Genomic DNA, 24,879 nt, shown 5'->3' with positions numbered 1-24,879 from the left:
AATTCTGCAAAATTACTCAAAGATACAAAAATATGTTTTTCTTTTTAGATTTTTCTTCAGGAGTAGCTTAGTCACATGCATTTTACCTTTCCAAGAGTCAATGGCATCCATTTCCACTACGTTCATCTCTTTTCTTTCACCAGTAGGGTTAGTCAGTAAAACTAGGGTTTGCTAGGGTTTGCATTTCCTTTCAGCTTTCAGCTTCTTTCTGCAAGTAGATTAATCTCTTTCGAGTTAGCTTTTGTCCATCACTATTAAAATATTCTTCTAAGAGCTCATAGAAGTTGGCTTAAGCTCCTAGTGGACTTGTGCCAGCTGATCAAGTGATAGCCTGCAGAAAGAGTTAGTACTTGTGCATATAGCACCATCGCTTCCAAGTTTGTTACGAACAACTGGGTTGATAAAAGTAAAGAAGGGAGTCCCAGGAGTTGCAAAATCATTGCTACAATACTGGTGTTGGGGGGAAAAGTATCTAATGCAGAATGCCTCTATCCCACTCTGAAGGTGATAGTACTTCAGCAACAACTGAATGCAAAGCTATTCAAAGTTTCTTCTTTATGAGATGAGAGAGGGAAGAAAAGGATGATCTACTAACCGTTATCTTGCGCTAATAGTCGATCCAGTCTTCACTCCTTGCTGCTTGCTCCTAGCTCCTTGCCCTTTCACCGGCCCAGCTACACACAGATCCTGTAAAAGCACAAGAAGAGGAAACTACAAGAAGCATACATCCATAATTGATTATAGGATTAGCATAAATCAAATATACAAGCATCTATTCATCATAAAGACACATGCATATAGAAGAACTTCAAATACTTTATTGATAATAGAAGTAAAGTTCTGAGAGAGTTACAACCACAATGGGCCCAATCCAGCAACACCTCCCAGCTGAAAGAAATCTCCTCTTCACCTCCTTCAAGCAAAACACCCAATAGCTCTATACACAAACCAACAGCACTTCCTTACTTGCACAAAATTCCAGCCTCCTTAGACCTCATGAGAGAGCTCTATATATAGGAGATTTGGAGAAAGGATGAGTCAGCTTGAGGCAAGCTAACTAGTGTCCTCTCCCACTTTAGTTAATCTTAAGTTCTTGAGTCCACTTGGAGAATCTTGCTTCCACTTGGAGATCAAGACCTTCTTACTCATCATAGGGCGAATTCCTTGAACCAAGTGTCAGTTTGGAAGCTTCCTGGGCAGTTGACACCTTGCAGAATGACTGTGCCACTTGGCCAATCTCGCCCAGCGCAGGTAGCCTTCATTAGTTTTGACCTTCAGCGCAGGTACAAGGAGGAGCAGTTGACATTCAGTGCAGATGCTCAGTGGAGCAGCTAACATGATCCAGAAATAACCTGTTTTTGAGTGTTTTCAGGTGGAGAACTGATTTTCAGTGCTGTGGTTTGCAGACCTTGTTCCTCTAAGGGTAAGAACAACATGTTTAGGGACTTTGGATCCCTCAGATTATCGACATTTCATGCTCCATGCTGTTAGGCACAAAAATGGCTATAACAGTTGCCCCCTAAAGTATGAGGTCGTTTACCGGGTGAAATGCTTTATTAGGAGGATCTGAAGTTCATTCAATCGCTGAGAGGTGCCCTGCAATAAATTACAATACAATACATTATTTTTCATTCTGCTTTCATGATCTAGCTGAGGCGGGCATTCCCATGCTCAGCTTTATAAATTCATTTTGGTACACATAACAGACGACCGTCTGATGATAGACTGATAATTCTCTGCTGAAATTATCATCCTTTGAGTAGGATGATCATCTGCTGCAATAGTGTACATATCCAATGTCTTTATATTTCCTGAATATATATCGCAGCCCGGATGGATGAAACTAGATCCGGGGTCTTCAATCTCGTTCGATCTTCACTCTAAGTACAAGTCGATCCATGTGAGAATTGCGCAGAAGTCGAACATGGAAAGACATCGCTTGATTACCGGTCAATAATGTAAACCGTTAACAAGCGCGAGAGGAATCACCAATAATGACAATGACCCTCAAGGTACTACAGTACAATTCACGTGGTGTGAATAAAGGACTTGGCGTCGAACACCACGCAAAATCTTCTGGTCGAAGGTCATTGATGTATACCTGTCGCCGGAAGTGAGAAACTTGCCATTGAGGCATGCAAGCTTCAAAGTACTGGGGGGGTGTTCCTAGATCAACTTCTTGGATAATGAGCTGAAGTCGACAAGAAGCGATCCGTCAAAGGAGGGCCTTAATGAATCCCACATCAGTGACACGGAACGGAGCTAATGACTTTAGTGGAGGTGAAAACAATCTGTGAAATATGATTCAGGGTGGCGATCATGGGTGGATGAAGGATAATGTATGGCAGTGGATGGGACACGGTTGACTCTTTCTGAACACATCTCTTGAACATATAACGACACTGATGTGATGGATCGGTAGCATTACCCCAAATACGGATGGTTTGGCGAAGACCATGGTGATGAGACCGGTGAATGAAACAACCCAACCCGATGTGATACGGAGGACAAAGTGTCATGTTCAAGAGCGACTTGCTACCATCAAAGCTTTGAGGTTCTCCCAATTTTTCCCTAGTCATTTCTGACCAGTACCTCTTTATTTTTGTCAAGCTTGAGGAGGATAACATATGCTTGTTCTATAAGCTGCCCTTCGGGAAAGCCCATCGCTATGTTTTAACGAGTCTAGCGATAGGGAAACTCGTTCTCGTCTAAAGACAAGTTTGTCGCTATTTAATCATTTTAACGAGTCTAGCGACAAAGACAACTCGGTCCTTTTCATTTTTAGAGAGTCTGAAAAGGTACAGAAAGTTAACTCCAAAATTCCTTTTTCGTCATCTAATCCCTTAAGTCCGAAAAAGTATAAAACAATACAAAAGGGATGAATTTTCGATAACTTTAACGAGTCGAATAAAACAAGCGCTCGACCTTTTTGTGCAATAATCCCTCAGGTCCAAAAAGATTAAAATCTAGAGGAGGGATAGCTCTTCCAGTCTTTTTAATGAGCTGGAAGGCCAAAACTCGGCAAACTTTTCATATTTTACGAGTCAATTGAAAAGAGCTCAAAGAAGACTTGTCTTTTGAGGAACGAGTGATAAACAGGGATAGCAGCAGATTCCAGGTACAGGTTGGAATTTTCCAATCACGGCAGTGTCACAAGGACGGCTAAGTGAAATCACTCTTCGCAGCTGTTCCTCAAAATGGGTAAACAATCATATGGGGGTGAACGATAGGCCAAATGGAATGGAGGTGGCGGGTGCAAACACGACCAAGGCTTTTATGGCTAATAAATTTACGATCACAATGGTTATTTACCGGAATAGGTTCTTTTTTTAGATAAAAATGAGCTTAAACTCTGGAGGAAACATTGCTCACTTCTTTTATTTATTTTTTAATGAGCATGAAGACCGCGTTAAAACTGCTCGGATCTTGTGTTTATTTTTTAACGAGCATGAACTTTATGCTAAAACTGCTCGATATACCAGTCATAAGGTAAGAATGTCTCCTGAAAGATCCCATTTTTTATAGAGCTTGCGCCTTACCAAAGCTATGCTCCCTCTCATCCTTTCTTTATGTAAGTTAGGAAACGATCAATGACCGCTCTTTGCTTACACTCCAAAAGGTTTGCATGCCCCCGGGTATAAGGTACAATTTCAAGGCTGCCCCTACTTATCCTTCAAAACTTTCGTTTTGATGGGTGAGGCTTGCCTCTTTCAGGTTATCCAAAAAATGGTTTTATTTGCTGCCGCAAATGAAACTCTTTCTTCGGCGATGTCTATCATTAGGTTACTCAAAGATGGTTACTACTTGTTGCAGCAAAGGAATCCCTCTCTTTGGAGGCTGCCCCTACTTATCCTCTAAAACATTAGTTTTAATGGGTGAGGCTTGCCTTTTACCCAAAGATGGTTACCATTTGCTGCCGCAATAGAATCTCTTTCCTTGGTAGCCTACTTGTTTAGGCAAAGGTGAATGACTAGAAATCATAAAACACATAACTTTGACAAAAGAATCTTGTTCTAGAACAACCCCTTTTCCTTCCATGGACGGGGTACGGACTAGTCATATTCTTTCGCGGAAATTCTACTTTATACCCAAGGTTTCCTCTGCCCGAAGCAGACCAGGATGCATGCCCCATGGGTTCCAGTTCTATCTTTCCGAATCACTCGCATTCATCGGGAAGGAGGACTGGGGGTGGAGACATTTCTTGGGTGAATAGACCATTGAGGATTGGTATTTGACTATTTGCGATGCGTGATCCCGGAAATGAAAGTTGGTCTACGAGCTTGACCACCCTTCCTTCGTGTGGAAAACACATTACTCTAAAGAGTGAGGAGACTATAGCTCCCATGCAATATATATAGTCTCATCCAAGGAGTAGGTTATAATCCAAGGGTCCTTGAACGACCATCACGTTCAAATTAACGGTCTTCCCTTTTAATGTAACAGGCACATTGGGGAGGATCCCTAATGGTCGACTGGTTCCTTTATCAAAGCCCGAGAGATTTCTTATCTCAGGCAAAAGCGCCGGAGAACCCAGTGCTTTCCAAGCAACAGAGGAAAGGGTACTCACAGATGCCCCTTCATCAATGATAGTTCCAGCCATCACCATTCTATAAATTTGGACTATGATTCTGGATGGTATACTGGCTGGTAACCGGGGTCTGCTTAGTTGGTTCCAATCAAAGGACACAACCAGGTTGCTTGGTGGTGGGACCGAATATACGACCGGATACGACCCTGACGATGTTCCTTCCTGCGATAAAGGAATGGGCGCATTGCCCTGATGCTCATCAGAATCTGTGTTGATGAAAAGAATCTGGATGGTGTCATCCTTATTCTCTTCCGTGAGGGTGTCATTTGAAGATGAATCTTCAGTGACGGTGTCATTTGAGGATGAAACCTCTGAAGGAGGAACCGGGTCAACTGCCGTATCGACCTTTAGACTTTCGTCTGGTCTGGATTCAGTAGGTTCATTTTCAATGACTGACGCTTCAGCTGACCACTTGAGCAGGCCAGCTGTATTCTCAACCAACGAAGGACTTGGCACGAGTTTTTTGTATCCAGGAGGAAGTACTACCGGAGAAACCGGACGATCTTCCAAAACTCTCTTCGCTTCGTCTAAGAAGGGACAACGGTGGATGGCGTGACCGCCTTCACACAGTCTGCAGGGGGATTTTGCTCCCCCTCTTTGTCTTGAACCTTCACTTTCGCTGGTTGACGGTAAACAATCAACATGGTTATCAGAGGTTGATGCTCCCGAATTGTGCAGACGAGGGGACCAGTCCCTTAGTATCCGGGGAATACAGGGACAATCTCTATGGAAGTGGTCTCCTCTACATATGACACATGGCGATTTAGGCCCGGTCTGTGCTGTGTGTGGGTTTTTGTCAGATGTCTTTTGCTTGCCCCCAGTCGCCTTAGGCTCCTTCTTCTTCTTCTCTTTCTTCTTCTTTTCCTTCTTCTCCGTAGGAGCTTGGCTTTTGCCAGCTTTACCTTTTGAAGATGAAGGATTGGAGGAAGGGTTAGAGGAAGTAGAAGGCTGGTGGGAGGCTCTAGACTCATCTAACTGTTGACTCGACTGCTCAGGAACCATGGTGTTCTGAACTACACTAGTTGAGAATAGCCAAACAGGCAGGCCAATTGTCAGTCCTGGAAGCGACAATGTGGCCATGTGGGGCACACCAACTTCTCCCCAAGAGGAGAAAGGACCAGGATTTCCATCATGTGGAGTTCCTTGGTTGGGGTGTTCCATGTTCTCAACTCAAAGATCAACGCGGGAATAGGAGGTGATTATGTTCCGTTTAAAATAAATTTTATAACGACGCTTAGACACAACTTGCTTTTTCACTTTTTAAGAGTCGAGAAAAAGCTAAAGATGACTCTAGTCTCCTTCGATGTTTTAACGAGCCCGAAGTGACAAATGCTCGGATGGACTTTTTCAGTTATAGAGTTTGAAAAAGGCCAAAAGAAACTGCTCTGGAGTTCTAGGCAGAGGGTGTGCCAAACCTTTCGCAAAACCACAGAATACGTTTTACGGTACGAGTGGTCGATCTTCGTGAATTTTGTGTTCACTGCATTGCGATCAGTAGGGCGGCCGACACGGTTTCCTATGGATAAAGGCTTTGATCCTATAGGGGTCTCCCAATATATACGCAACGGTACGTGGGAGCACAAGTCCGTATTGATACTTATCGCTTCACCGTGGAGGAATCACCCAACCACTCAACGCTAAGATATCACGTTTAACGATGCCGGAACACGTCTCTAGCTTAGACCTCTAGATGTTTGCGTTATGTTTCAATGCGTTGTTATGTAAATTCAATTTATTTTAAGGTTGATCTTGTTTAGCAGTTTGCCTTTATGGATCACCACGAGATGTATAGAAACACTCCTGAATGCAATCTAAGATGATAAGCAAGATTTTCAATCTTTCAACTTTGAAAACCTTAACTACTGAGGGAGAAGGAAGATAACACCTTTTCACACAGATCATAGAGCACACACTAATGCACTTTTCTAAATCAACATGCAAACTGTCATGATGCACATGCACAATGCAAGTATTTCTTTTCTCTTTCTTAATGTTGATGAAATGCAAAAAGAAAGCTGTTGTATAACTTTGAATTCAATTTCAAGCGGAAGCAAACAAGTTTGTCCAAAATCGAAAGACACCTTACGATTCACTTGTTTCGACACTTAGAAATATATAAATTCAAACCATATAACGAAAGCGACAAACTCAATCAGCTATGAACAACAAATAAACTAACTCTTAAGATCAGAACGACACTTAATCACAGGTCTAGATCTAGGAGGTCAATGCAAGACTGGTTCACTTTTGTTATGGGAAACTGTAAATGACACAAGAAATACAAAAGAACAAATACAGTTTCTTTATACAACTGAGGCAGAATAATGACAAAGGAAGATGGTTTCAGATAGGCCCACTGACTGGCAACAAACAGCAAAAACAATAGTGAAAACAAGGCAAGACACAGCAGGAAACCCCAGTAGCTCAAGCCAAGACTGGTCCAGCGCAGGTGTAACACTGCCTGTTTGACCTTCAGCGCAGGTAGCCCCTTCGGGAACTGCGCTGAAATGCAGACTGCCTTTGTACAGCCTGCAATGAAGAACGAGACTTTCGTCCGTCTTGGTTTCCGGGTCACAGATTGCTAAAAAATTCACAGTTTTTGCTCAAATCAGAAGCTATCAGTCAAGGACACACTAAGGGATGTAAAGGAGGATGAAAAGCTATCACTAAGAGCTTATTAGAGTCCTTGTGGATCAGCTCTTCAAATCATAAACTTGCCCAGAAACTGAGCTAGAGTAGCTGCCCTCTACTTTGTGTTTGATGGATTCAAACACAGTTCGATTCGGTACTCCCTTTGTTTATGAAATGAATAGCAAACAACCACAAACAACCAACAAGATACGCTCCCCAGCGGAGTCGCCAATTTGTTGGGGGGAAAAGTATCTAATGCAGAATGCCTCTATCCCACTCTGAAAGTGATAGTACTTCAGCAACAACTGAATGCAAAGCTATTTAAAGTTTCTTCTTTATGAGATGAGAGAGGGAAGAAAAGGATGATCTACTAACCGTTATCTTGCGCTAATAGTCGATCCAGTCTTCACTCCTTGCTGCTTGCTCCTAGCTCCTTGCCCTTTCACCGGCCCAGCTACACACAGATCCTGTAAAAGCACAAGAAGAGGAAACTACAAGAAGCATACATCCATAATTGATTATAGGATTAGCATAAATCAAATATACAAGCATCTATTCATCATAAAGACACATGCATATAGAAGAACTTCAAATACTTTATTGATAATAGAAGTAAAGTTTTGAGAGAGTTACAACCACAATGGGCCCAATCCAGCAACACCTCCCAGCTGAAAGAAATCTCCTCTTCACCTCCTTCAAGCAAAACACCCAATAGCTCTATACACAAACCAACAACACTTCCTTACTTGCACAAAATTCCAGCCTCCTTAGACCTCATGAGAGAGCTCTATATATAGGAGATTTGGAGAAAGGATGAGTCAGCTTGAGGCAAGCTGACTAGTGTCCTCTCCCACTTTAGTTAATCTTCAGTTCTTGAGTCCACTTGGAGAATCTTGCTTCCACTTGGAGATCAAGACCTTCTTACTCATCATAGGGTGAATTCCTTGAACCAAGTGTCAGTTTGGAAGCTTCCTGGGCAGTTGACACCTTGCAGAATGACTGTGCCCCTTGGCCAATCTCGCCCAGCGCAGGTAGCCTTCATTAGTTTTGACCTTCAGCATAGGTACAAGGAGGAGCAGTTGACATTCAGCGCAGATGCTCAGTGGAGCAGCTGACATAATCCAGAAATAGCCTATTTTTGAGTGTTTTCAGGTGGAGAACTGATTTTCAGTTCTGTGGTTTGCAGACCTTGTTCCTCTAAGGGTAAGAACAACATGTTTAGGGACTTTGGATCCCTCAGATTATCGACATTTCATGCTCCATGCTGTTAGGCACAAAAATGTCTATAACAACTGGAGCCCACCATCTTTTTGGTGCCATTGTCGGGGAAGCGTCAGAGTATTTGTGATTGCTACTTTTCTTCTATTTTCTACTCTAAGCTTCCGCTAAGTAGTTTATTTAAGCAAGAGTAGAGTAGTTGCTTCATTTCCATTATGCAATTTCATTTCCGCAAAAATAGATTAGACATTTCCTGCTTTCTTAGATTAGCATTTCAATTCCGTAATTTCAATTCTACAAGCGTAGATTAGCATTTCAATTCTACAATTTCAATTCTGCAAGCATAGATTAGCATTTCAATTCCGTAGTTTCAATTCTGCAAGCATAGATTAGAATTTCAATTCTGCAATTTCATTTTAGCAACATAGATTAGTCATTTCCTACTTTCATTTCAATTATGCAATTTCCATTCCAGCAAGGTTTATTTTAGTTAGCTGCAATTTGTTGTTCAATCAATTTCAGTTTTGCATGTACAAGTAGAGAAAAACACAAAAATCAACCAAAAATATTTCATTTCATGCCTCGTAGGAACATAGACATGTTGAGGGCACCGAAATCGGGTCAACAACAAGGGGGATACCCACCCGGTCGGGAACCTGGTTGGCGGCTCCGTGCCCGTTTGGTGTAGCGGGTCCGACTGGGGATGACGGGACCAGCTTCCCGTTCTAAGGGGTGTGTGTGTGTGTATAAAATGGTGATGTGTGTGTGTAGAAAATGATAGTAGAAAATCTGTAATTATTCCTTAACTAATCTAATCCTAAATTCTGAAATGACTTTATACTACTTTAATCTAACAAAAACAATACATCTAATCTACACTAACCCGGGACAGAATTTTTCCATTATGCAATCTAGAAAGATTTCACAGAATAACTGGTAATGAAGATTATTCAGCTATCATGAGAATATAAATCAATTAAGATGAACCATCTTGCGTAAGAAGTTAAGCAAAACGGTTGTGAACAGCGTATTGCATAATCAGCTATTCATGTATTAAGCACAAATCAATGACTCCACCGTACAAAAGTGCCAAATGGTAGTCCACTCATTCATACGTTAACATATAAATAACATCAGCTGTATATTACTCTAAGAATGCGAGCAGAAACTAGTCAAGAGATAAAAGTACCATTTATGACTGATTTTAAACTTATAGACTTTAAGCAATAATGATCTATTTCTACTTGCTTCTAATGCCTACTAAGAGTACAGAAGTGCAACATCAGTAGCAGGTATTAAAATGAAAACATAAATAAATCTTGATCCGTCCATTCATCAAAAACCCCCTCCGAGGGTGCAAAAGTGCATGTTCTGAGGACAAGTTTTTTGACAAAATTTCGGACCCTTCTCCAATGCAACGAGAAGGGTTAAAGACTAGTAACCGACTAATTTTACTTTACACAAATTCAGGGAACGGCTTCAAATGACCGCCCTTTTACTAAAAACAAATTTATTTCTAAAAACTGAATCTAATTTCTAACCGTTTCTATATCTGCTCCTTAGTGCTGTAAGCAATGTGCTGTTCGCCCTGAAAGAGTCGGCTGGTTGTCCTTTCCTTTTGTTCGAGCTTAAAAATTAGAAACAACAAGCGCTGGCACCTCTTTCTGTTAGATTAGAAGATATTTTCGAAAACCTTTCTCTAGCTGGGTGTATTCGTTGTGTGCACACTTAGTACAACCCAGTTTCTTTTCGAACTGATTTTGCTGTTGCTATTTCGGTTTCCGGTTGTGCGAATGACTCAATGAGTTAGAAGCCGCGCTGTATGGACAATCCCCTGTTTCGAGAACTGTTTCCGTTCTTTGTTCCAGGCTTTTCTGGAGCGTCTTTCTTCTCTTGCGCTTCTTTCTCTGCTTTACCAAGTCTGAGCTTCAGGATCTTTTGTAAACACGCTGCTTTTGTGCGCCTTTGACTCTGAGTCTTGGACAGTCTATTTTCATCAGTGCCTGTTGGGTGATACTCTAGAATCCGCGGTTCTGCTGCATGCGGAATCCAATTGCGGAGGCATCTTCTCTCTGTTGTCTTATTGGCGCTCTTCCCTTCTCCTTAGATGTTTCCTGCATATAGATTTATATCAGTTGCATGTCTTGCAGTTTACGCAAAGAAGAAGGGAAATGACAAAAAGATTGACATGAAAGCATTAAATTCTAATGAATGCGAAATTAATGACATTCATCATAACTTGACTCTTTGATAAATGCGATGCAATCATTTCTGGATATTCGAGCATGCGGTCATTAATTTCCCTTAAGGCGCGCTTTTCAAATTTGGATCTACCGTGTATGTCGGAGAAATCTTGCGATGAGTTTTTTCTGCGATTGGTGTCACAGTATCGATGGCTGCGACGTTATTAAGTGTTATCGTAGATCGCAGATATTGCAGATCGCAGATCGCTAATATCGCAGATCGCAGATCCCTAATATCGCAGATCACAGCTTTGCATGGTCGCAGATCGCAGATCGCAACATCGCAAGGTTTTCACTTTGTCATTTTGTGCTGCTCGTGTGGCATTGCGACGTGCGAAGTCACATATCGGCCGTCGGTGTTTCTTTAGGTTCTCCTTTTTCAAACGCTCTTAATGCGCGCGATGCGATGGGTTCTCGCGTCGCTCCTTTTTAGTGTATTTATGCGCTTTGGGCAAGCGCTCCTTTTTCCGTTGCGACGCGATATAGCTTTTAGGGAGCTGATACAAAAGAATTTCTTAAACAAAAATATTTTTTGGATTTTTGGCTAAGGGTCCCCCTTTGCTTGATGTTATTACTAATATCAAACGAAGAGGGGGGGTGTTGGTGACCACAACAATGGCGATTCACTGTGAAGAACCAGTTATCTCTGCATTTCTATTGACCGTTCACTTCCGAAACAACAAAATTCTTATATGTCTAAATTTTGTTATGAACAGATAGAGCAGACTACCCCTCACCTTGTCAACGATACTTTGTCTCAACCTTTTTTTTTCAATCTCAATTGCTTGCTTCCTCAGGCTTTTTCTTGCATTCGCACCAGACATTACTTGGTCTTGATTAAAGATAAAATAAGGTCTTCTCTGCGTACTGGCTTAAAAGTATACTCATTTGTCGTAGGTAGAGCCTCTGCTGCCCGCAAGCGTCCATAGCCTCGACAGGGTTACCATGTTATCCAGCAATGATCCTTTTTCCTGCTTGAGGTTACTCGCAACATTCCAGAGAAAAATCCTTTTTGACACACTTTTCCTTTTTTAATTCTCTAAAGAACAATGTCTTGGTTTGGTGGTCAAATTATGACACAGTCATTCACTTGATTTACACTTTTGCTGAACAAGCCGGCTCGTGATGAGACCTCTTGTCTTTTGATTGCAACAATCTTAAGTCGTTGCCCTGTTTTGATAGACAGTATTGGCAAAGTCAGCAAGTTATAATATCTGTGATCATGATAAGCCGGCTCGTGATGAGACCTCTTATTCTTTGAGATATAGTGTTTTGCTTGGATTATTTCTCTAAATGCTGCAATTCCCTTTTAGCAGGGAGGAAGTCATTGTTTTTCCTTAAGAAAGCTCTGGACGACAATAATAGAGTTTTTTGAAAACAACAGCTTTGCAGAGAGTACTTATTTTATTATTGATGATACCTTTCATGGTGCTGATACAAAACAATTTTTTTCACCAAAGGTTGCCTTCGTCAAAGTTCTTCGAGGTTGAAACTAATATCGTAATCAAGGTGAAGTTAACTCTATTTGTTAATAATAAAATTCAGATTTTTCAAAAATTTTGCTATTTGTACAAGCGAAATCAAAATCTGATAGAGAATTGGCGTGCTCTTTTCATGAATCCTTTTCACATGATCATCTACAACGGGTTTTATTCATCAAAAAGAGAAAAACAAAACAAAATGAAATATAAAAACTAAATCTATCCTACAAAAATTAGAAGAATTTCTTCTTCTATGGAAAATATAATTTAAGAATCAATCCATTGACAGGTAAAGAATCTCTCCTACCTGCCAGATCCTGCAACACGAATGTGGACGGGCCTACGACTTCTACAATCTGAAAAGGGCCAAGCCACAGCTTCTGGAATTTCGTATGTTTGCCCTTTTCTTCATGTGCCTTATCCCATTTCAAAACTAAATCACCCATCTGAAAGTTTTTTCTGGTTATGATGCTTGAGTCAAAAGAAGATTTTATTAGCGCTTGGTGATGTGCATGGGTTTTCCTAGCTTGTTCTCTTTGTTCTTCTAGTTTGATTATTTCCATTTGTCTTAATTCTAATGAGGAAGTAGGTACTTCATCAATGTACTGCACTAAAGACAAAGAGGGAATGACTAAGTGAGTCGGAAGAACCACTTCCCACCCGTAAACTAAATTAAAGGGAGAAGTGCTGATCGAAGCTTTCTTTGTGATTCTATCAGCCCATAAAGCATTTACCAGCGCTTTGTGCCAATTCTTTTGGTTTTGGTCGACTGTTCTTTTGATAATTTTGATTAGGTTCTTGTTTGTTGATTCAGCCAATCCATTACCTTGCGGATAGTAGTTGGCAGAATATTTCAGTTTGAACCCTCTTTTGAGCGCAAACTCAGTCATAGCATTTCCAGAAAAATATGAAGCGTTATCAAACATTAAGGCCGTTGGAAATCCAAACCTAGTTATGATAAATTGGTCTATGAATTCAATAATGTTTTCAGAATGAACTGTCTTGAGAGGAACTGCTTCTACCCTTTGGTAAAATAATCAGTTTCCGTAAGGATATACTTATGCTGCTTAGAAGAGTGAGGAACGATCTCACCTATTATGTCCAAGCCCCATTGAATAAATGGTTGGTCGATGTTGACCGGTTGTAGCGGCATGGACGCTTTCCTTTGTTTTCCTGCAGCAGTCTGGCAGACTTGGCATTTCCTTACGTAATTGTATGAGTCTTTGAACAGCATGGGCCAATAATATCCTACACGCAAGATTTTGTGTGCAGTCGCATCTCCGGCATAGTGTCCACCTGCTGGTCCATCATGAAGTTCCTGCAAAGCCTTTTCGGCTTCAGTTTTCTCAAGACACCTAAGAAGTACAGAATCATAATTCCTTTTAAACAGGACATCATTTATGAGCTGGTATTGCTTAGCTTTTAATCTCAGAGCTCTTTTCTTGGTATGATCCAGACGTGATGGAGCATACCCGTTCTTAAGAAAATAAATGGTGTCAGCATATAATGATTCTGCGTCGTTTAGGCTTACCTCATACGCATGTACCTCTTCAGACAAGTTCTCAGGGATTTGCAATGCTCCAGCTAACATCTTGCAGAAGCCTTGGCCTCTTACGATGTGTGCCGGTTTGATCTCAAGGTCGTATTCTTGTAAGGCGGTGATCCAATTCGCTCTCTTCTCGCCCACATCCTTCTGTATCAGGAGGTTTCTTACTGCTGGAAACGGTACTATGACTTTGGTATGGGCTTTTAGCAAGAAAGGTCTGAAATATTTGATTGCTTTGAAAACGGCATATGCATGTTTCTCGACGTCAGAATAATTGAGTTCAACACCTTGTAAGTTCGAGCTAAAGAATGCGATTGGGGCTTCTACCTTTTCGTGATTTGCTTGAGTTAAAATCGCAGCATAAGTTTTTTCTAAGGCAAACGTGTATAAGATGAAAGGTTCTGAAAAATTTGGGGTAGCCAAAGATGGAGCGTTGATGATGGCTTGTTTGATTAAGTTGAATGCTTCGTGCTCGTCTAGACCCCATTTGAAATTTGAATTCCTTTTTATCATATTTTGTAAGGGGGAAATAATACGTGAAAAATCCGGGACAAATCTTTTGACAAAATTGATCTGTCCAAGGAAGGATTGCATGGCTTTCTTGTTATGAGGTATGGATATTTCAGAAATTTCCTTGATTCTGTCGAGTTCTATGTGAATACCAGATTTCGATACTATGAATCCGAGCAATTTCCCTTCGCTTAATGCAAAGAAATATTTCTTTGGATTGAGCGAAATCCCATACCTCAAGCATCTTTGAAAGATTTGCTTCAAATCTTGGAGATGGTTTTTTCGTTTTTTGGAGTACACTGTTATATCATCCAGATAAATCACTACTGATTTATTGACCAATCCTTTAAATGCGATGTCCATGGCTCTCTGAAATTTAGCTCCGGCGTTGATCAGACCAAATGGCATCTTCCGATATGCATAAGTGCCCCACTTGGTTCGGAACGTAGTCTTTAACTGATCATCGGGATGCACCAGTACTTGATTGTATCCTGAAAATCCATCCAGGAATGACATTAATTCTGAGCCTGCTACTGCCTGTAGAATTTTCTCTATAGGTGGGAGGGGAAAGTTATCTTTCTGACAGGCTTTGTTGAGATTTCGGAAGTCGATACAGATTCTAATGTCTCCGTTTTTCTTCCTAATGGGCACCATATTGGATACCCATTTGGAATGCCTAACGGGGAAGATTATTCTGGCTCTCAACAACTTATTAAGCTCAGTTTTTATCTGATTTTCTAGGTTAGGGTGTATTTTTCTGAGCTTCTGCTGGACACGTTTCTCGTTGTCAGTCATAGGGATAACATGCTGAATGATGGAAGTGTTGTAAGTCTTCAGCTCATCGTAGTTCCAGGAAAAAACGTTTTTGTACTGTCTCAGAAGGCGAATATATGCTGATTTTTCTTCAGGGGCTAAGCCCTGGCCTAGATTAACGTTTTGCGGCTTTTTGTCGGTTCCTAGGTTGACTGATTCGTAGTTCAGAGTTGAACTAAAAAGCTTGGCATTAGCCAACCTTTTGAACCGACTTTTCAAGTCATATAAGTCTTCTAATTTGACCACTGATTTGGGTATAGCATTATCAGTGCTACTTTGTTGTATTTGGTGATCATGACAGTCTTCGTCAATTATCTGGTTTGTGTACGATCCTTCAGAGGTGAGGAAACTTACGATGTCTGGGTCGTCGTTGAACACTCTCCAGTTGGTGATATTGTCAGGAATGGAAGGTTTAAAAATTAATTCTATTGAAAACCTATCAGGACTAAAATCTTCGGAAGGGATAAGTCGAGAGGCTACGTTAGCTAACAGGTCTGCGCTTGCGTTTTGAATTCTTGGAATTGACGAGATGTTAAATGCTATGAAATGTGCAGTGAGATCTTGCACTAACGATTGATAATGCTTTAAATGACTAGACAGGCAATGTATGGTGTTACGTACCTGTTTTACGACGATCTCAGAATCTCCAAAGACTTGAAGATACTTAACATTCAATCTGATTGCTTTGTATAGGCCTTGAACCAAGGCTTCGTACTCCGCTGTGTTGTTCGTGCAATCAAACTCAAGTCTGCATGTGAGCATAATCTTGTTCCCGTCTGGGTTGATCAGAACGCATCCTGCTCCTGCCCCCTCGTTGGATTTAGATCCGTCGAAATATAATTTCCAAAATAAAGACGTATTTACAGAATTATCTAAAAAATTAAAAAATTTTGAGTCATCAGTTTGGGAGAAATTTTCAACTTGGGATAAAACTGAATTCTCTAAGTATGGCGAAATATGAGCATTGAAATTGCCTAGGAAAGAATCTATTGCGTAATTGCCTACAATGCTGCTATTGTATGTGATGGCTTCATTTTCTCCTTCTAGTTCTGTCACTATGTATTTTTGGTGCAACTCTCGTTCAACCTTTATCTGATTTGGTTTACCGTTGGATGGTAACCACATGTGCGACCAGTCGGTTGAGAAATATCCGTGGAGTTTCTCCGACCAATCCCTGCTAAGAATCAAGCCATAGAACTCAGGGATATCGGCTACCAGAATGTCGATAACCTGACACACTTTTGGGTTAGACGACAATCTTATGGTCAAATGATTAAGTTCACCAATCACTTCGACCTGGGATCGATCAAGTTGAACTATACGTACTGCAGATTTTTGAGGTTGCACATTCAATTTGGCACATATTGACCTGGGTAAAATATTCGTTGAAGCACCAGAATCGACCAAGCAATTGTGCATGTTTTTGTTGAAGATTTCATATGTGAGAAGAAAAGGAGGAGTATGAGACCTTGATCTTCCTCCAATCAAGGCGATGTCATTCGGATCAATTTTATTTATCGTATTGGTTGGAGGTCTTCCCAGGTTGTGGGAAGCCACAGCTGTAGGTAAAGATGTAGTAGGCACAGCATGTAATTCTTTCATCATGATTTTCTGCTGGTGTTTCAGTTTACTCAATTCATACAGAGTGATATTAGCCCTAGTGTTCTTCATGTCGTCAATGATGTTATAATCCATTTCATCCGACACTATTAGTGTTCTTGATGGAGGTGCTTGTTCAGATTGGACTGGGCTAAACTGGGTCTCTTTAGCAATTGTTTTTTGGTTACGACCCTTTCTTTTGTTGCAGGGCTTGCGCCATTTTGTTTTGGGGTAGTTTGGGGATGATCACGCTGATTTTTGCTTCTCGTGCTAACAGGAAATGCTTCTTGATCCTCTTCTTGTGGGAGGATGAAATCCTACATTCCTTGAAGTTCTACAACTTCTTCCTCATCGGTCTGCCCTTCAGTGGTATTCTCTTCTTCTTCGTCTTCTTCAGACTCAACGTTTGAGACAACACTGGGTGGTTTTACGTCCATGGGAGGATTTCTTTTAAAATTCCTAAAGGGCTTTTTCGAAGAAGTCTCTGCTACTTGTTTCTTGATATCGACCATCTCATTAGACATGGCTTTCAACACTTTTTGTAACCCTTCCAAATCGAAAGGATCTTTCATTTTCTTCTTCTTGGTGTCTTCTTTGAAAGGGATCTTCTTTGATTTGCATTCTTCTATAGCAGATCTCTTTTCTAGGGCTACCACGCGTCTTTCCACTGCTAACGCTTCTGTCAAGTTGTCAACTAATGTGGTCTTGTTTGCCCTACCTACGAAGATAGCCAAGTTTGGAGGTAAAGCCGTGATGTAACATTCACATCTTACTTCCTCGCTGGGTTGTGAAGCAGCGGGGATTTTGTTGAGGATCTTATTGAACCGTAAGTTAAAGTCTTTAATGGGTTCTCTAGCCTCAGCCTTAAGATTAGATAGGTCATTAATCAATGTCACCGTAGATCGGTCATCACCAAACTTAGTGAGGAACTGACTTTGAAAAATGTCCCAGCTTGTGATGGATCCGGAAGGTAACGAAAAGTACCATGACCTGGACGTTCCTTGCATTGTATAAGGGAAGAGCCGGACAACAGCGTCTTCGTTAGGAACTCCGTTGAAATTAACAGAAAGCATGAAATTATTGATATGTTCTTCGGCTAGCATACCTGCTTCTGGGTTGAATTTAGGTAGCCACTTCTCTGGATGGGCCGGTATAGGGCTCAGGGGTGGAGGCATTAAAACCGCCCCAGGATTGTTCCATGGAGACTGGGCCATCGTGGAGCTGCTAGCTAATGGAAGTGCAGAAGCTGACCCTTGATGCTGAGAAGGTGAAGAAATCAGGATCTTTGATGTTCGAAGAGGAAGGTTTGTGGAAGACGGGTGAGTGAGTTGGAATGGAAAAGTGGGTGGTTGACTTCGCGGTGAGGGAGTTGATATGGACGAAGTGGATGAGAGAGTCTCTCCGTCAGACTCTTGAGGTGTTTTCCTCGCTCTTTTTCTGGTAGGAAGAGGGAGTTCACTTGGTTGTATGCCAAATTTTTCACTCTTTAATCTGGTAAGCGGATGAGCGAGGTTGTACTGCGAAGCCACGCTGCTTTTAGATTTATCAGAATTCTGGTTAAAGATGGAGAATCCTTGGAGTTTACGAATCAAAGTTTGAATTTTAGGGGGTTCAATAATAGATTGGTCTGATATATTCGAATATGTAGCAGTGGTGGATACTCGAGCGACTTCAAATTTCGGGTTTAACCGTGTTGGAGAAGTCGAGGGAGTTGATGAGGGTGTATTACTCTCAGAATGGTATTTGGATATTGCTTTAGGTGCCATTCATAGTTCGTGCCCTCCTTCTAGCGCCATGTATGTTGAGGGCCCCGAAATCGAGTCAACAACAAGGGGGATACCCACCCGGTCGGGAACCTGGTTGGCGGCTCCGTGCCCTTTTGGTGTAGCGGGTCCGACTGGGGATGACGGGACCAGCTTCCCGTTCTAAGGGGTGTGTGTGTGTGTAGAAAATGGTGATGTGTGTGTGTAGAAAATGATAGTAGAAAATCTGTAATTATTCCTTAACTAATCTAATCCTAAATTCTGAAATGACTTTATACTACTTTAATCTAACAAAAAAAATACATCTAATCTACACTAACCCGGGACAGAATTTTTCCATTATGCAATCTAGAAAGATTTCACAGAATAACTGGTAATGAAGATTATTCAGCTATCATGAGAATATAAATCAATTAAGATGAACCATCTTGCGTAAGAAGTTAAGAAAAACGGTTGTGAACAGCGTATTGCATAATAAGCTATTCATGTATTAAGCACAAATCAATGACTCCACCGTACAAAAGTGCCAAATGGTAGTCCACTCATTCATACGTTAACATATAAATAACATCAGCTGTATATTACTCTAAGAATGCGAGCAGAAACTAGTCAAGAGATAAAAGTACCATTTATGACTGATTTTAAACTTACAGACTTTAAGCAATAATGATCTATTTCTACTTGCTTCTAATGCCTATTAAGAGTACAGAAGTGCAACATCAGTAGCAGGTATTAAAATGCAAACATAAATAAATCTTGATCCGTCCATTCATCAAAAACCCCCTCCGAGGGTGCAAAAGTGCATGTTCTGAGGACAAGTTTTTTGACAAAATTTCGGACCCTTCTCCAATGCAACGAGAAGGGTTAAATACTAGTAACCGACTAATTTTACTTTACACAAATTCAGGGAATGGCTTCAAATGACCGCCCTTTTACTAAAAACAAATTTATTTCTAAAAACTGAATCTAATTTCTAACCGTTTCTGTATCTACTCCTTAGTGCTGTAAGCAATGCGCTGTTCGCCCTGAAAGAGTCGGCTGGTTGTCCTTTCCTTTTGTTCGAGCTTGAAAATTAGAAACAACAAGCGCCGGCACCTCTTTCTGTTAGATTAGAAGATATTTTCGAAAACCTTTCTCTAGCTGGGTGTATTCGTTGTGTGCACACTTAGTACAACCCAGTTTCTTTTCGAACTGATTTTGCTGTTGCTATTTCGGTTTCCAATCGTGCGAATGACTCAATGAGTTAGAAGCCGCGCTGTATGGACAATCCCCTGTTTCGAGAACTGTTTCCGTTCTTTGTTCCAGGCTTTTCTGGAGCGTCTTTCTTCTCTTGCGCTTCTTTCTCTGCTTTACCAAGTCTGAGCTTCAGGATCTTTTGTAAACACGCTGCTTTTGTGCGCCTTTGACTCTGAGTCTTGGACAGTCTATTTTCATCAGTGCCTGTTGGGCAATACTCTGGAATCCGCGGTTCTACTGCATGCAGCATCCAATTGTGGAGGCATCTTCTCTCTGTTGTCTTATTGGCGCTCTTCCCTTCTCCTTAGATGTTTCTTGCATATAGATTTATATCAGTTGCATGTCTTGTAGTTTATGCAAAGAAGAAGGGAAATGACGAAAAGATTGACATGAAAGCATTAAATTCTAATGAATGTGAAATTAATGACATTCATCATAACTTGACTCTTCGATAAATGCGATGCAATCATTTCTGGATATTCGAGCATGCGGTCATTAATTTCCCTTAAGGCGCGCTTTTCAAATTTGGATCTACCGTGTATGTAAGAGAAATCTTGCGATGAGTTTTTTCTGTGATTGGTATCACAGTATCGATGGCTGCGACGTTATTAAGTGTTATTGTAGATCGCAGATATCGCAGATCGCTAATATCGCAGATCGTAGCTTTGCATGGTCACAGATCGCAGATCGCAACATCGCAAGGTTTTCACTTTGTCATTTTGTGCTGCTCGTGTGGCATTGCGACGTGCGACGTCGCATATCGGCCGTCGATGTTTCTTTAGGTTCTCCTTTTTCAAACGCTCTTAATGCGCGCGAAGCAATGGGTTCTCGCGTCGCTCCTTTTTAGTGTATTTATGCGCTTTGGGCAAGCACTCCTTTTTCCATTGCGACGCGATATAGCTTTTAGGGAGTTGATACAAAAGAATTTCTTAAACAAAAATATTTTTTGGATTTTTGGCTAAGGGTCCCCCTTTGCTTGATGTTATTACTAATATCAAACGAAGAGGGGGGGTGTTGGTGACCACAAGAAGACAATACAGGAAAATTCTTACCCAACACTCTCACCACATCACTGAGTCACCCTTCTCTCTTCTTCAGTGGCAGTGAACCTCCAGAGATATACAAAGATCCTCTAACAGAAGAAGAGCAAGAAAACTTTCCTCCTGAGACCATGGCTGGACACAGAAATGGAATAGGAAATGAGGAGAGAATAGAAGGTGCCTTTCCCATCCAAGAGACCAATGGGGACACAAAAATTAAAAACATAAGTCCCTCAGCCTTACCTCACTTCCATGGATTGACCACTGAAGTCCCTGATACCTTCTTGTTTGAGTTTGTTGTCCTTTGTCGAACTTATGACTATGCAGAAGACGAGCAAAAGTTGAAACTCTTTCCCTCTACCCTCAAGGACGCAGCACTACGCTGGTTCATGGGGTTACCTAGAAATAGTATCACAACTTGGGCTCAAATGCAGCAATCCTTTAACAACAAATACCAAGATTATTTTAGGTCAAAGGAAACGAAGGGAGAAATCTTTTGGATGACCATGGGAAGTGATGAATCTTTAGAGGACTATGAAGAAAGATTCCAACTCAGTTATAAAAGGGCTAGGTGCACACTTGACACCGAATCTCTGAAGCTGGTTCTGCTTCGAGGAGTCCCTAAAGATATTCTAAATACACGCCATTTGCTGGTTGGAGGAGACATCTACCAACTACCTTATGATGACATAAAGACTGTGTTTAGAAACCATTCTAGGGAAGCTGGAAAAAGAGGTACGGGGAATCAACTTTCAGTTGGTGCCACCTTCTCCAAACATGAGTTTACAAATCAGATGGAAGACCTTAAAAGTGAGATGAGACAGACCATTGCCATGCAACTAGATACTTTCTGAATCCAGCAGAAGAAAGAGGAAGCTGAGAGGGATTTGGCCATATTTTTTCCCAAATGTACAAGGAAGCATCCTAGGAACGAGTGTCCATTTCACTTCGTAAAGGTATGTTTCATTTGTGAGGAAGACCACCCTACAAACAAGTACCCAACCTTACCCGGACTTAAAGCTATGTACCAAGGGGCTGAAGAAGCCACTAAACCACTCTACTTCCTGAACAAAAGGAGGCCACATGGATCCAGACCTTACCAGTAGGGGATGCAAGGGACATCCTAGACTCATTACAACCCCAAACAATCCACTCACATACCTTCGTGGGGTCCCCCTACTCATCCTTCCTGGTTTGCAACCCATCCTTGGTCTTATCCATCTCAATACCATACGCAACCTGCTGCTCATTCATTTCATTCTCATGTTCAGCCACAACCTCAGTGGAATTCACCTCAGCAGGGGTGGAGGCCCCAGTAGAACTCTCCTCTCGCCACTTTGCCTCGACCACCTACTCAGCCACAACCATTACCTCCTGCTCCTCCAAGACAACCCCAGATGCCTGTTCAACCGAACCCGAACCCCAATGACAGACAGGCCCAACAGGTGTATAGTAGAGAGACAACATGCCCTACCTATGTTGTGGAGATTCAGGAGATCAACCTACGATCTAGGAACGTCCTCCCAGATAACCAACCTCCTCCTAAGGAGAATGAGGAAGAGAAATAGGAAAGTGAACCCAAAGCCATTCCACCTTTTCCTGAGAGACTAACTATAACCACGCAACCAAACCCAGAAGAGACTGAAATTCTGGGGGAACTTAAACAGTTATGTGTAAAAATACCACTTCTTCAGGCCATCAATGATGTGCCAATATACAACAAATTGATCAAAGAGAAGTGTTTCAGGCACCCAGGTAGGCGCAAGAGAGATTCCCAAACTATCAATGTCATAGGACAACTATCCGACCTAATGTTGGGACAAGTAATCTGTCCAAAATATCTGGACCCTGGAAGTCCTGTAGTCGATGTCCACATCAATGGCACCATAATCCCCCACACCCTGATTGGTCTAGGGGCTACCATTAATGTGATGACCAATGACACTATGCTTAAAATCAACCTTCAAAGTTCCCTAAGGAAGACCCCGACAGTACTGCAGTTGGTAGACTGCTCCACCGTGTCCCTTGAAGGGATTGTGGAAGATGTCATGGTCTCCGTTGATTCTTGGGAGTACCCTGTAGACTTCTTGGTCCTTCTGCCAAAGGAAAAGCTCACTGGATACCCCCTCATTTTGGGAAGGCCTTGGTAAGCTACTGTAGATGCTTACATCAACTGTCGAGCTGGGAGCATGACCATTACGAACGGGCCTATGTCCAAATAGCTAGTCCTATATCCTCCTGCCCAACCTCTGCTCGAACATGAATTGCCTCTCTAGTTGGAGGAGGAAGAAGAGGATAAAGTCTACTCTACACCATTGTGCACAGTGGAAGCCACAAGGGGAGGACCTCAAATTGAGGATGACCTTATTGAGAATTTGATTCAAAATCCACCTCCCAGTGTGCTGCCATTAGAGGAGTTGGTAGAAGACACCCAAGCCAGTGCTTTAGTGGATCTCTGTGTGGCTGATATGACCTCTTCTCGAGTTAAGAATGTGGAATTTGGCACTAAAAGAACTTGAAGATCAACTAGTCCCTATCCCCCTCTCAGGGGAAGGAGCTGTGTAGCTTATTCAACCTCCATTTGTATGCTTTTTCTTGGAGCTATAGGGAGATGAATGGAGTCCACCCTTTAGTCTGTACCCGTCACATTTACATTAAAGAGGACTGTAAACCAGTCAGGCAGCCTCAAAGGAGAATGAAACCATCCCTTAAAGACATTGTCAAAGAAGAATTACAAAAGTTGTTGGATGCAGGATTCATCTACCCCATCTCTGATAGCGAGTGGGTTTCTCCTTTGGTAGAAAAATGGTAAGTGGAGAATCTGTGTAGATTATCAGGAACTTAACAAAGCTACCGTGAAGGATCATTTTCCTTTACCTTTCATAGATCAAGTGTTAGATGGCCTGGCAGGGAAGAAGTTCTTTTCCTTCCTAGATGGGTTTAGCGGGTATAGTCAGATCCAAATCAGCCCGGAAGACCAAGGTAAGACCATTTTCACTTGTCCTTGGGGTACCTTTGCCTACCGGGTCCTTCCCTTTGGGTTATGCAACACTCCTGCCACTTAGCATATTTGCTGAGTTGGTTCATGATTCGGTGGAAATCTATATAGATGAATTCTCTCATTGACTAACCTGGGAAAAGTTTTAAACAAGTGTATTGAAATGAGCCTGTCCCTCAATCCCGAGAAATGTGAATTCCTGATGATTGAAGAGACTGTGCTAGGTCATACAATTTCTCAACAGGGATTATAGGTGGATCCCAACAAGCTTGCTATCATCCAAAGGGTTCCACCTCCTCAAAAGGTAAGAGATGTTCAGAGTTTTCTAGGCTTAATAGGACATTATACAAGATTCATCAAAGATTTCAGTAAGCTAGCCTCTCCATTGTTTGGTCTCTTGGGGAAAGATGTTGAGTTTATATGGACTGACAACTGTCAAGAGGCTCTGGATGTGTTGAAAGATAAGCTGGTAACTACCCCAATCTTGAGAGGTCCAAATTGGGCCTTACCTTTCCACATTCACACAGATGCCTCAAATAAAGCCATAGGAGCAACCTTAGGACAAGTTGAAGAGAAACTACCGTATGCAATATATTTTGTCAATAAAAACCTGTCTAAGGCGAAGTTAAACTATGCTGTAACCGAGAAAGAACTCCTAGTTGTAGTCCATTCCCTAAATAAGTCCAGACACTACATCACTGGTTATCAAACATTCGTACACACTGATCATGCTACAATTAGGTACTTGATGAATAAACCTGATGTAAATGCTTGTACCATTAGATGGTTGCTTTTATTGCAACAATTTGATTTGACCATTGTTGATAAGCCCAGAAAGGAAAATGTTGTTGCTAATTTTCTGTATAGACTAGATTTGCCTGCAGGTGAAGAAGGGATGGTGGATGATCAAATGAGAGATGAACACCTATTTTCTGTTTCAGTACTCTCTCCATGGTTTGCTAATACAGCAAATTACTTGGTTTCATCACAGTTCCCGCCGCACCTGTCCTCAAAGGAGAAGAGCAAGATCATGAGGAAAAGCGCCCCATTCACTTGGATTGGGGGCAACCTATTCAAACTTGGTCTAGATCAGATTTTGAGGCGTTGTGTCAGGGAGGAGGAAGTTTTTGACATCCTCCTAACCTGTCATGATGGGCCCTGTGGAGGTCACTTTGCAGCAAAGAGGACCGCTTTCAAAATTCTATAGGCAGAC

This window comes from Pinus tabuliformis, chromosome 1_2 (genome assembly GCF_031772625.1).
Source record: "Pinus tabuliformis cultivar Carrire ecotype Pingquan chromosome 1_2, CPIR1, whole genome shotgun sequence".
Taxonomy (NCBI): domain Eukaryota; kingdom Viridiplantae; phylum Streptophyta; class Pinopsida; order Pinales; family Pinaceae; genus Pinus; species Pinus tabuliformis.
The sequence above is the reverse complement of the archived record's forward strand: the minus strand, read 5'-3'. Positions refer to the sequence as shown.